Raw genomic sequence first — 12734 nt, forward strand, 5'->3', positions numbered from 1 at the left:
ACCTGGTTATGGCACTCTTTGGCCTTTAATATGATGGCACTCCCAAGAATACTCTACTGCTTTAGAACTATACCAATTCTCATACCAAATAGCTTCTTTCAAAAGATAAATTCCTTGCTTAAATATTTTATTTGGCAAGGCAAAAGGTCTAAAATACCTTTCCTTACCTTGACTAAACACAAAAACAATGGGGGTAGTAATTTTCCTGTATTATAAAAATATTATACAGCAGTTATCCTGGACCAATTACATATGTGGTTCAATAACCCATTAGACAAACTATGGGTAGATATAGAAACATCCTTGGTGGGGATTTGAGATCTTCCTTCTCTATTACTAGCCTCATTTATGGGTTTACTTAAGGAAATACCAGCAGTCCCAGCAATCCAATCTTCAGTCCAAGCATGGAAAATGTGTCACCGAAATGATCAACTATCTAGTATAAAAATTAAAGTGCCAACCCCATCATATGTTTTGGAATACCTTCTTCCACATATCCATTTAAAAAATGTAGCTCAAAAGAGGTATGGTTCATAAAAGATATAGACTTGAGGAATACAGTAGACAACTCATATACCCTGATACAGATTCTTCATTTTTTAAAATCAACATCCCTTAAAATTTGTAGAACCTGTTAAAGACCTGTGGCAGAAACTGCAGAATCACCCATACAAGAAAGGTGGCTTATCTGAGTTTTACTCATACTTACAATACCAGGACAACTTCAGTAAATCTACTAGCATGCTATCATGGGAAAAAGACCTTCAAATGGTTCACGAATAGGGTTGAGTGAACACGGACTGTATTGTTCGGGATCGTATCAGACTTTTGTGTTTTCGGTACCCGGACACGGACCCTAACATTTTACTGTATATTCGGGATACAGTCCGTTGTTCGGTAGTTTGGGCGCGGTTTTAATGGTGCGGTTTCAACAGCTGCAGGGCAGCCAATCAAAGTGTTTAGCTAGTGTGTCCTTAGAAGCCATCACAGCCATGCCTACTAATGGCATGGCTGAGATTGGCCAGTGCAGCATGTGACCCAGCCTCTATATAAGCTGGAGTCACGTAGCGCCGCACGTCACTCTGCTCTAACTACTGTAGGGACAGGTTCCTGCTGCTGCTGATTTGAGGGAGAGATAGGAGATTATTGTAGGGACTGGCTGGAGATTGCTTTAAGGGAAAGAATAGGACACAGGACAGAAGAATCTTCTTTAATTAGACAGCGATATACATCGATTTTATTGTGTGAGGGTGCAGTGCACAATCGTTTTGCCCTGACCTGAGCCCAGTGAGGAGGAAGGAGAAAAAAAAACTTTTATCAGTCTGTTAGGTTGGCGGTGAGTGGCGTGCAGCAGCCATTTAATGCAAGCTCAGTGCATATGTGTCTGCTTAATCTGGATTTTAAAAAAAACAAAACGTTTTTTCCTTCATATTTTACTGTGACATAAAGAGTTTAGACACTGCTGTGTTCTAATCTGCTATTCAAAAATCACCAATTTAAGGGAAAAATAATTATTTTTCAGTTTTTCATTCATACCTTACTGTTACCCTATCCACATTTGTTTGCAGAACACTTGCCATGCTCTTAACAAGATTTTGCTGCCATTTCCAGCCCTTTCCATGTTTTGTTTTAGAGCCATTTTAGTGCTCAAACGTTCGGGTCACCATTGACTTCAATGGGGTTCAGGATCGGGGTCAAGTTCGGGTTAAGTCCGGATCACAAACTCGGACATCCAGGTGTCGGCTCAACTCTATTCACGAACCGACAATGAAATGGCAACCTCTTGCATGTCCTGTGGGATTGTAAGAGCCTGAGGAGATTCTGGAATGGAGAATTTTCCTTAATACCAAGAGTAGTGATGAGCCGAACACCCCCCCCCCCCCGGTTCGGTTTGCACCAGAACACCGGGAACAGAGGAAAAGTTTATCTAACAAACAAACTTCATTGAAGTCTATGGGACTCAAATATCAATATTCAAATGGCCTCATTTTGAAGGCTTAAATCCAAGTTATTGCCCCCAAAAAGTGTATTGGGGTCCAGGTACTGACCTGGGGAACATGTAGCAATGCAAAAAAAGTTTTTAAAAGCAATTGTTTTTAAAGGAGCAGTGATATACTGATTTTAATGAGGCTTAAAGTGAAACTATAAACTATGAAAAATTCCTTCAAATATCATGCCTAGGGGGGTCCCCTTAATGTGCCTGTAAAGTAGCGCATCTGTATATGTATGTAGACTGCTGCAGCAACACTGACATTTCTAAAGAAAAAAATGTCATATACAAATAAACATACAAATTTCAAATGGCATGTACAAACCCAATTGCAAAAAAGTCTGGACACTGTACAAATTGTGAGCAAAAGAAGGAATGGACTAATTTACAAATCTCATAAACGTATATTTTATTCACAATATAATATAGATAACATATCAAATGTTGAAAGTGAGACATTTTGAAATGTCATGCCAAATATTGGTTCATTTTGGATTTCATGAGAGCTACACATTCCAAGAAAGTTGGGACAGGCAGCAATAAGAGGCCGGAAAAGTTAAATGTACATATATGGAAGAGCTGGAGGACCAATTTGCAACTTATTCGGTCAACTGGCAAGATTGGGTACAAAAAGAGCCTCTCAGAGTGGCAGTGTCTCTCAGAAGTCAAGATAGGCAGAGGATCACCAATTCCCCCAATGCTGCGGCGAAAAATAGAGGAGCAATATCAGAAAGGAGTTTCTTGCAAAGAGTTTGAAGTTATCATCATCTACAGTGCATAATACCATCCAAAGATTCAGAGAATCTGGAACAATCTCTGTGCGTAAGGGTAAAGGATAAAAAACCATACTGGATGGCGGTGATCTTCAGGCCCTTAGAAGGCACTGCATCACATACAGGAATGCTACTGTAATGGAAATCACAACATGGGCTCAGGAATACTTCCAGAAAACATTGTCGGTGAACACAATCCACCGTGCCATTCGCCGTTTTAGCCAAATCTAAACATGATCCAAAAGCGCAGACGTTTTCTTTTGGCCAAGGCTCATTTAAAATGGACTGTGGCAAAGTGGAAAACTGTTCTGTGGTCAGACAAATCAAAATTTGAAGTTCTTTTTGGAAAACTGGGACGCCATGTCATACGTACTAAAGAGGACAAGGACAACCCAAGTTGTTCTCAGTGCTCAGTTCAGAAGCCTGCATCTCTGGTGGTATGGGGTTGCATGAGTGCGTGTGGCATGGGCAGCTTACACATCTGGAAAGGCACCATCAATGCTGAAAGGTATATCCAAGATCTAGAACAACATATGCTCCCATCCAGATATTGTCTCTTGCAGGGAAGACCTTGCATTTTCCAACATGACAATGCCAGACCACATACTGCATCCATTACAACATCATGGCTGCGTAGAAGAAGGATCCGGGTACTGAAATGGCCAGCCTGTAGTCCAGATCTTTCACCCATAGAAAAAGGAGAAGAAGGATCCGGGTACTGAAATGGCCAGCCTGCAGTCCAGATCTTTCACCCATAGAAAAATTTGGCGCATAATAAAGAGGAAGATGCAACAAAGAAGACCTAAGACAGTTGAGCAACTAAAAACCTGTATTAGACAAGAATGGGACAACATTCCTATTCCTAAACTTGGGCAACTTGTCTCCTCAGTCCCCAGACGTTTGCAGACTGTTATAAAATGAAGAGGGGATGCCACACAGTGGTAAACATGGCCTTGTCCCAACTTTTTTGAGATGTGTTGCTGCCTTGAAATTTTAAATAATTTTATTTTTCCCTTAAAATTATACATTTTCTCAGTTTAAACATTTAATATGTCATCTATGTTGTATTCTGAATAAAATATTGAAATTTGAATTTTCCACATCATTGCATTCTGTTTTTATTCACAATTTGTACAGTGTCCCAACTTTTTGGAATCGGGTTTGTAATTGTCATACAGATGCAGAAAAATTGGGCCTTGGTTGTTGATGGTGCCTGAACACTGTAACCCCTCGCAGTTACTCTTGCTGGGCGCAGGAACGGGCCCTGCTGCTAAAATTCCATACACATTTTTAAATCACATGAACTTGTCATACAGGTGCATAGGGATGAGCTTTGAGTTTGAGTCGAAGGTAAGTTCGACTCGAACATCACCAATATGATCGTTCATCGCATGACGAACAAATGTGCTTCTTCGCGGGAAATTCGAGTTTCCCAAAATGCGAGTTATGTGATTGGCCAAAGCATGCACCCTGACCTCATGCTTTGGCCAATCAAATGATCTCTGCCATGATTGGACTAATCATGGACCGATGGTCGACCCGAACCATTCGATCATCCCTAGTCACAGCGGTGCAGAGATTCTGTCAGCTCTGCAAGGGCAGGCTCAGAGATGGTTGACGCCATGACAGCTTGAGCCAGGAATGGTTGTATGCGACAATGGCACTAACTTTCTCTCCGCCCTCCGACAAGGACACTTGACAGGCCACAAGGATGGTGAGCCGGGACAATGCATGCATCAGTGACACTATCCTTCTAATCTACCTGATGGAGCATGCGCTTCATGGAATCATGGACAGGGCACTTGAGGCAGAACAGCGGGAGGAAGAGGAGGACTTCCTTTCCTCACAAGGCCCCCTTTATGCAGATATCATTCCTGCAGGGTCACAAAACACACAGGCGGAAGAGCGGGAGGAGGAGGAGGATTGCGGCAGCATGGATGTATAGGATAGCATTTAGCAGTCTTCAAGGGATGGTTTTGATTCCCCAGAAACCCCAGGAGTTGTGTGTGGTTGGGGAGAGGTTGCTCCTGACAATGTCATCCTTAGTGACCCAGAGGTCTCAGATGCTCATGCCTCCTCCAACTTACGTTACATAGGCTCCCTGATTCTGCAATGCCTGTGAAAGGACCCAAGGATTCATGTTCATGCCTTCTCCAACTTACGTTGCATGGGCTCCCTGATTCTGCAAAGCCTGCGAAAGGACACAAGGATTCTTGCTATCAAGGAGAGGGATAATTACTGGTTGGCAATACAAGGGTAAAGTTTCAGAGCTCATCTTCACCTCTGCCTTCACAGAGGGAGCAGAGGATGGAACATCTTGAGGAGGCCTTGAAAAAAAAATTGTGTACCACCTTTCCAGACACTGGGAGGTTAACATTCTCTGGAAGTGTTTCTGAGGCATCGTTCAGCCAAAGGAGGAGCGGTGGAGAAGGCGGCCGCTGACCAATGCCATTAAACAGTTCTTTAGTCCTTAGCAGCACCCAGGGCTTTTAGGTTTAAGCAACCATCGCCAGCGTCTCCATCATATGGTGCATGAATATCTAGGGGCAAGAGCAGACTTGGAGACCTTTTTCAAGTGAGCATCCACTGGGTTACTGGGTCTTGAGGAAGGACCACTAGCCAGAACTTGCTCAATATGCAATCTAGCCACTGTCCTGTCCTGCTTCCAGCGTGCTTTCCAAACGGACATTCAGTGCTGCTTGAGGTTTTGTGATGGATAAAAAAGTGCGCCCGTCCACTCTGTTGACCAGCTAACTTTTATCCATATGAATCAGTCCTGGATCAACAGCAGCTATCAAGCCCCTAATGCTGATGTAACTGATTTAATTTGCTAGGGGTCTGCCATCTCTTGAAGACTGCATATGCTGCCTATCCTATTCCTTAACCTTGATTATTCTAGCTTCCAACAATGTTTTTGGTTTAGGTCACCACCAATCCCCAAGGCCTAATTTTTCTGCACTTGTATGACAGATGCATACAATTTAAAATTTGTATGTCCCTTCACCCAGCAAGAGTAACGGTGAGGGGTTACAGTGTTCAGGCACCACCAACACCAAAGGCCCAATTTCTGTTTCAGTTCTTGATGATGCTAACCTTCCAGGTCCCCATCACTCCAGCAGGTTTGCATAGTTGACACCCAACCTTGGCCAGGTCAGATTACAGCACAGCGCCCTCACTATATCACATACAACACTTGATCTTTGCATATTTCAAATTGATATGGAATTTTTAGCAGCAGGGCCCATTCCTGCGCCCAGCAAGAGTAACTGCGATGGGTTGCGGTGTTCATGCACCACTAACAACCAAGGCCCAATTTTTCTGCACCTGTATGGCAAGTACATGCGATTTGAAATGTGTATGTATATTTGTATTTTCCATTTTTTCCTTTAGAAATGTCAGTATTGCTGAAACAGGCTACATACATTGTAGGGATGCGTTGCTTTACAGGCACATTAGGGGACCCTCAGGCACGATATTTGAAGGAATTTTTCATTTTCATAGTTTCACTTTAAGCCTCATTAAAATCAGTTAATCACTGCTCCTTTAAAATAATGTTTTTTTAATTTTTGCATTGCTACATGTTCCTCAGGTCAGTACCTGGACCCCATACACTTTTTTTGGGCAATAACTTGCATTTAAGCCTTTAAAATTTGGCCGTTTGATTTTTGATGTTCCAGTCCCATAGACTTCAATGGAGTTCATTTGTTCGAACAAAGTTTTCCCCTGTTCGCGGTGTTCTGGTGTGAACCGAACAGGGGGGGTGTTTGGCTCATCACTATTAAACTTAAGTCATCATGCCACCTAGGAAGGTAACCAGACCCATTCAATACCTAACCTCAGTGCATATACTACCATATTTACTCCAGGGGTGACACTGTTAGTATAAATAGGATACATTTTGATTAAAATGGGTGTAAGGTGGGAACCAAATGTGCTCCCTCATACGCGAACCTGTACCTGGGGGGAAGGAAGCGTGATCTTTTCTCTGATGATAGGTACCTTGATTTACTCAACAACAAAATTAGCCTGTCATTGTTATATCGATGGCGTCTTTATGATTTGGGCGGGATCAAAAGACGATCTCAAAACTTTTTTAGGTACTTTGGACAACAATACATACAATCTTAAGTTTATCTATACCTATCATCAGCAGAGAATCACTTTTCTAGATGTTGAGATTTTTGTTGATGAATCTGGTCGACTTTGTTCAACACTATATAGGAAGCCATCAAAAAAGCAAGGGAATTTCCAGTCACTACTTACCAACCAGCCAGTGACCAACTGAATTAGCCTGTCTAACAGAAGGCGTTAAAAGCAGGGGTTTAGTTGCACACATTTGCAAATACATGCGTAAGCTGCAGGCCACGGCAAGGCACCCTGATATCTGCAGACCCTAACTCTACCTTTAAAGAGTCTCCACAATGGGAGCACATGCATTCTGATGAGATAGATGGAGGACAGGTGACTGGAGGGAGCCCACCCCTCCTTAAAGGCACAGGGTCACACTGAACACCCAGTATATTGCACAATGGCAGCATAGGTGTCAGTGCGTTGCCTAAACAATATAAAAGATATTGCAAAAAGTGGTCACCTCCCCCACCTATACTGTTAAGACCAGTTATAGGTGGGGGAGGTGACCACTTTTTGCAATAGGAAGCCATCAGTTGCAACACGATTTTGCATGCGACTAGCTCACACCCACTACCTCTTATCCAAAGCATTCCTTATAGCCAATTTTTTATGTCTCATGAAACTGCACTTTAGATGCCGATTTCTTCAGAGAAGCTAATGCTTTACGTAATCAACTTATGAATAGAGGTTACAGCAAAACTAGTCTGAAGAAAGCTTTCAACCGTGCAAAAACTCAGGAAAGAATGTCACTCATTTATAAATCAGAAAAGGGCTCCCAACCTTATTACCACTAGGGTAATAAAAATGTACAACAGACGACATCATACATTTGTAACTATTTATCAAAAAAATTGGTATCTCTTGACTTCAGACAAAAAGATTCATAAATATATCAAACCCTATCCAGAGATAACGTATAGGCATTCCAAATCACTCAGAGACAGCCTGGTGAGGAGTCACCATCTAGCCAATAGAAAGACCAACCCATACAGGCTCTTTCCCTTCTGGAAAATGTAGCTATTGCCCCTTCATTATCAGGGACAAGGAAATTACACTCCCAAATGACTCTATATGGATGCCTAAAGATAGAGTAACATGTCAGACAATTGGGGTGGTATACATCTTTAGATGCAAATGTAGTGCTTTCTACATAGGAAAAACAAAACGTCCCTTTTATAAGAGAATCAGGGACCATGTGTCCCTGACCAAAAGAAAAAAGATGGAAACCCCTATAAGACGACATGTCGGTTTATACTATCAATTTGATCTTAGGTCCTGTGAGTTTTTTGCACTTGAACATGTCCCAGGGGCTCATGAGAGAGGTGGCGACATTGGCAAAAAATTGCTACAAATTGAAACCAAATGGATATACTCATTACGGGCTATGAGATATCCAGAGCTCAATGAAGGAATTAGTTATAAACCTTTTCTCTAGTTCGGGTGTTTTTTTTCCCTGCTTTTGTCTCTCTTTTAATTCATTTCACTTTATTTCTCTCCTGATGTTATGCCTCCCTCCGTTTCCCTTCTGATGAGTCATCACTTATTATGTGTAGTGATGTTGCGAACATAAAATTCGCTGTTCGCGAACGCGAACATCGGCGAATGTTCGCGAACCGGCGAACATTGCGAACCGCCATAGACTTTAATAGGCAGTCGAATTTTAAAACCCACAGGGACTCTTTCTGGCCACAATAGTAATGGAAAAGTTGTTTCAAGGGGACAAACACCTGGACTGTGGCATGTCGGAGAGGGATCACACAAAAAAAGTTCTTAAAAATTGTAATTTTTTGATAGAGAGCCAATTATTGGAAAAATTAAAAAAGGGGGTCTAAAAAGTGTACCTGTGAAGTTTCAGCTCTGTAGCATGTCCGGAACCAGAAAAAAATATGAATTAGGGTTAGGGCTAGGGTTAGGGCTAGGGTTAGGGTTAGGGCTAGGGTTAGGGTTAGGGTTAGGGTTAGGGTTAGGGTTAGGGTTATTTTTATGGCTAGGCTTAGAGGGTTAGGGTTAAGGTTAGAGGGTTAGGGTTATGGTTAGAGGGTTAGGTTTAGTGTTAGGGGCTAGGGTTAGGGTTACGGTGAGATACTTAGGGTTAGAGTTAGTAGCCCTACCCCTACCCCTCTAACTCTAACCCTAAGCACTAAAAATAACCCTTACCTTAGCCCTGACCCTAACCCTAGCCCTAACCCTAACCCTGATTCTATTTTTTTTCTGGTTCTGGACATGCTACAGAGCTGAAACTTCACAGGTACACTTTTTAGACCCCCCAGACAATAAATCCAAAGAAATTTCTTTTTGTTAAGTTTTTTTTTTTTTTCCAATAATTGTCTCTCTATCAAAAATGACAATTTTTAAGAACTTTTTTGTGTGATTTAGTGTCTAGGGGGTCTAAAAAGTGTACCTGTGAAGTTTCAGCTCTGTAGCATGTCCAGAACCAGAAAGATAATTTTTCAGTAGAGCAGGGATGGTGGGAACCCCTTTTACACCTATATGATCTTTTTTTCCTGGTTCTGGACATGCTACAGAGCTGAAACTTCACAGGTACACTTTTTAGACCCCCCAGACAATAAATCCAAAGACATTTTTTTTTTTTTGTTAAGTTTTTTTTTTTTTTTCCAATAATTGGCTCTCTATTAAAAATGACAATTTTTAAGAACTTTTTTTGTGTGATTTAGTGTCTAGGGGGTCTAAAAAGTGTACCTGTGAAGTTTCAGCTCTGTAGCATGTCCAGAACCAGAAAGATAATTTTTCAGTAGAGCAGGGATGGTGGGAACCCCTTTTACACCTATATGATCTTTTTTTTCTGGTTCTGGACATGCTACATATATATATATATATATTAAAAAAATACTCAAATACCAGCCCTCAAAGGGGCTTTTGGGGACAATATATATATATATATATATATATATATATATATATCACATCACAGAACAAAAAAAATTACACAAATACCAGCCCTCAAAAGGGCTTTTGGGGACAATAGATATATATATATATATATATATCCAAAAAAAACCTCAAATACCAGCCGTAGGAAGGGCTTTTTGGGGTGCTGTCCTTACAGCAGGAGTGTACCAAGAACACTGGCTAACAAGACCGGGAACTGTCCCCAGCTATAACAGCAGCAGCAGCACTTTCCCTGCTCTCAGTAACACAGAAATGATCTAAAATGGATGCCGCCCTTGCTTATTTATAGGAGGTGGGAGGGTGTGGGAGGGAGGTATGCTGATTGGCCTGGAATGTGTCTGCTAACTGTGATGTTCAGGGTCAAAGTTTGCCTCAATGATGATGTATAGGAGGCGGACCGAACATCGCATATGTTCGCCCGCAGCGGCGAACGCGAACGTTCGAAGTTCGCCGGCAAACCGTTCGGTACATCTCTAATTATGTGTATAGGGTGTCATGAATAAAGAACATATATCATTTTAAAATGTTGATCTTTATTAGATAAAAAGGATAACGTTGTTAATAATGCTTTACACTACTTATGTTACTTTTGCTATCTTTTCTATTTATGATTCATGTTATTAATGATTTGTGGTAAATTGAAGCTTATCTATGTATAATTATGCAATGTGTCTATGGTGGCAATGAGCATATATATTTTTTTACCATATGACTGTTTGGAATGACAATGCTCTGTATAACCATGTTCGATGATTTGCAGACATATAGTTTTTGTGTCCACCCACTTCCATAGTCTATCTTTACTTAATCCATCCAATTGAGCTCTTCCCTGGGGGTCGTGGCCCCTGTGAGTGTCGGCTATTGCAGCAGATCGGGTCCCCGTACGGACGCCTGAGGCATCCAAGTTGTCCATGACAACCCTGCTGTGGTACACCTGGGCGCTGCCCCATGGGGCAGGCGGTGCTTTGCATTCCGGGGTCACGGCGCTGTCTGCGTCATCCAGACGGCCAGGGCTGAACTCCTCCCTCCTCTGCCTCCCTCTTTCCACCCCGGCAGACACACCACGCTCTAGTGGGAGGGATTGAGTGACGCTTGGAGGGGGCAGAACGGATGGATGTCGGGCAGCGTTCGTTGTCTTCTGGCAACGTTAGTACTGCTCCCCATACTGACGTCCGCATCCTGCTTTGACGTATTTACGTCAGCAGGGTGGAGGGAGATATAAAGTGAGCTGATATCGAACAACCAAACACGTTGCTCAGACGCTGCAAATACCACAGGACTTAGCACATCATATCCAAAAGGTAGTTGTACTTCCTGATGAATTGCTGTATTATAATCTTTTTTACCCTACTCGGATTGACTCACCTGGGATTTATTTACCGTATATACTCGAGTATAAGCCGAGTTATTCAGCATGTTTTTTCATGCTGAAAAAGCCCCCCCCCCCCCCCCCTCGGCTTATACTCGAGTCACGGTCTTGCTTACCTTTTCCGCGGTCAGTGCGCATGCACCGCCGCCACTCGGGAAAGCCCGTACACGTTCGGCTATTCCCGGGCAGACGTGTTGGCGCCTAGTGGCGCCATTTTTAAATGTAAGGGGGAAAGGTAAGTGAGACTCCTTCACAGCCCCTGCCTCTCCTCAGGAGATTGTCCTGTACCATGCCCGCAGCACTGCATCTCCTGTACCATCTGTGCCATATCTGTGCCATGCCTGTACCATCTGTGCCATATCTGTCATGCACCATCTGTGCCATGCCTGTACCATCTCCTGTGCCATGCCTGTACCATCTGTGCCATGCCTGAACCATCTCCTGTGCCATGCCTGTACCATGCCTGAACCATCTCCTGTACCATGCCCACAGCCCTGCATCTCCTGTACCAAGCTCGCAGCCCCTGTTTTGTGTCTCGTGCTGGTCCAGTTGGGTCAAGTAGCTGCTGCATTTCCCACCCTAGCCTTATACTCGAGTCAATACGTTTTCCCATTTTTTTGTGGCAAAATTAGGTGCCTCGGGTTATATTCGGGTCGGCTTATACTCAAGTATATATGGTATGTATTCCAGGTTGTACCCTTGGTATTGCCTTTTACCCCTCTTGTGTCTTCAGTCTTGTATTGGATGCATATTTACAGCCTCTGTAACAATTCTAATTAAATGCCCCGTGTCCTGTTGATCCCCCCCCCCCCCCTCCTCCCTCCCTGTGGGTTTTTTTCTTATTGGGAAAAACTTCCATGGACAATCGCCTCCTTGATCCCTGACCTGTGAGTTCTTGCTGTTGAAGCCGGTCCTATGTATATGAAGTGTAAGTAGATCTTGCACATTTGGTAGGATTTGTTTAATACACCACTTTATTATTTGTGTTTTTGACATAATGTTATTACCACTAGGTTTGACTTGCTGCTCTAGCTCCATTTGTCTCTCTCTGCAGGAGACTCAATGCGGTGAGGCTGTTACACTCATTAGATACCATTAGTTCCCAGGTGTGGGCTCATACATCCCTACTTTACAGTATATGCTCCATGCCACAGGTATGGAAAATGTCTTTTGTGTTTGCATTTCATTGAGCATTAGAATGCACCTGCATAATTAAAATTTGTATGGACAATGCTGCTGTTCATTTATATATGGAAATAACTATATTGATTATATTTCATCTATTTATTAGTGAGAACTGATACCTACGCTTTTTTCTGAAGAAGCCACATCAGCGATACCGGTCATTCAAAAGCATAACGGACAATCTAAGTGTAACAATCTCATACAGCATATAGAATATCTCTATGTAAAGTTTTTTTTACATTTTTGGCATTAAATAAACTTTTATGTATTTAGTACATTATATGAAGTCTCTATTGGCTATTTCGTTGCTTTACTTAGGCACCTTAAAAGTCCCACAATCCCTCTTTGCTTTCTTTACATACATTCAGGGATGTTG

This window comes from Pelophylax lessonae (assembly GCF_965119305.1).
Source record: "Pelophylax lessonae genome assembly, chromosome: 9".
In the NCBI taxonomy this organism is placed as follows: Eukaryota; Metazoa; Chordata; class Amphibia; order Anura; family Ranidae; genus Pelophylax; species Pelophylax lessonae.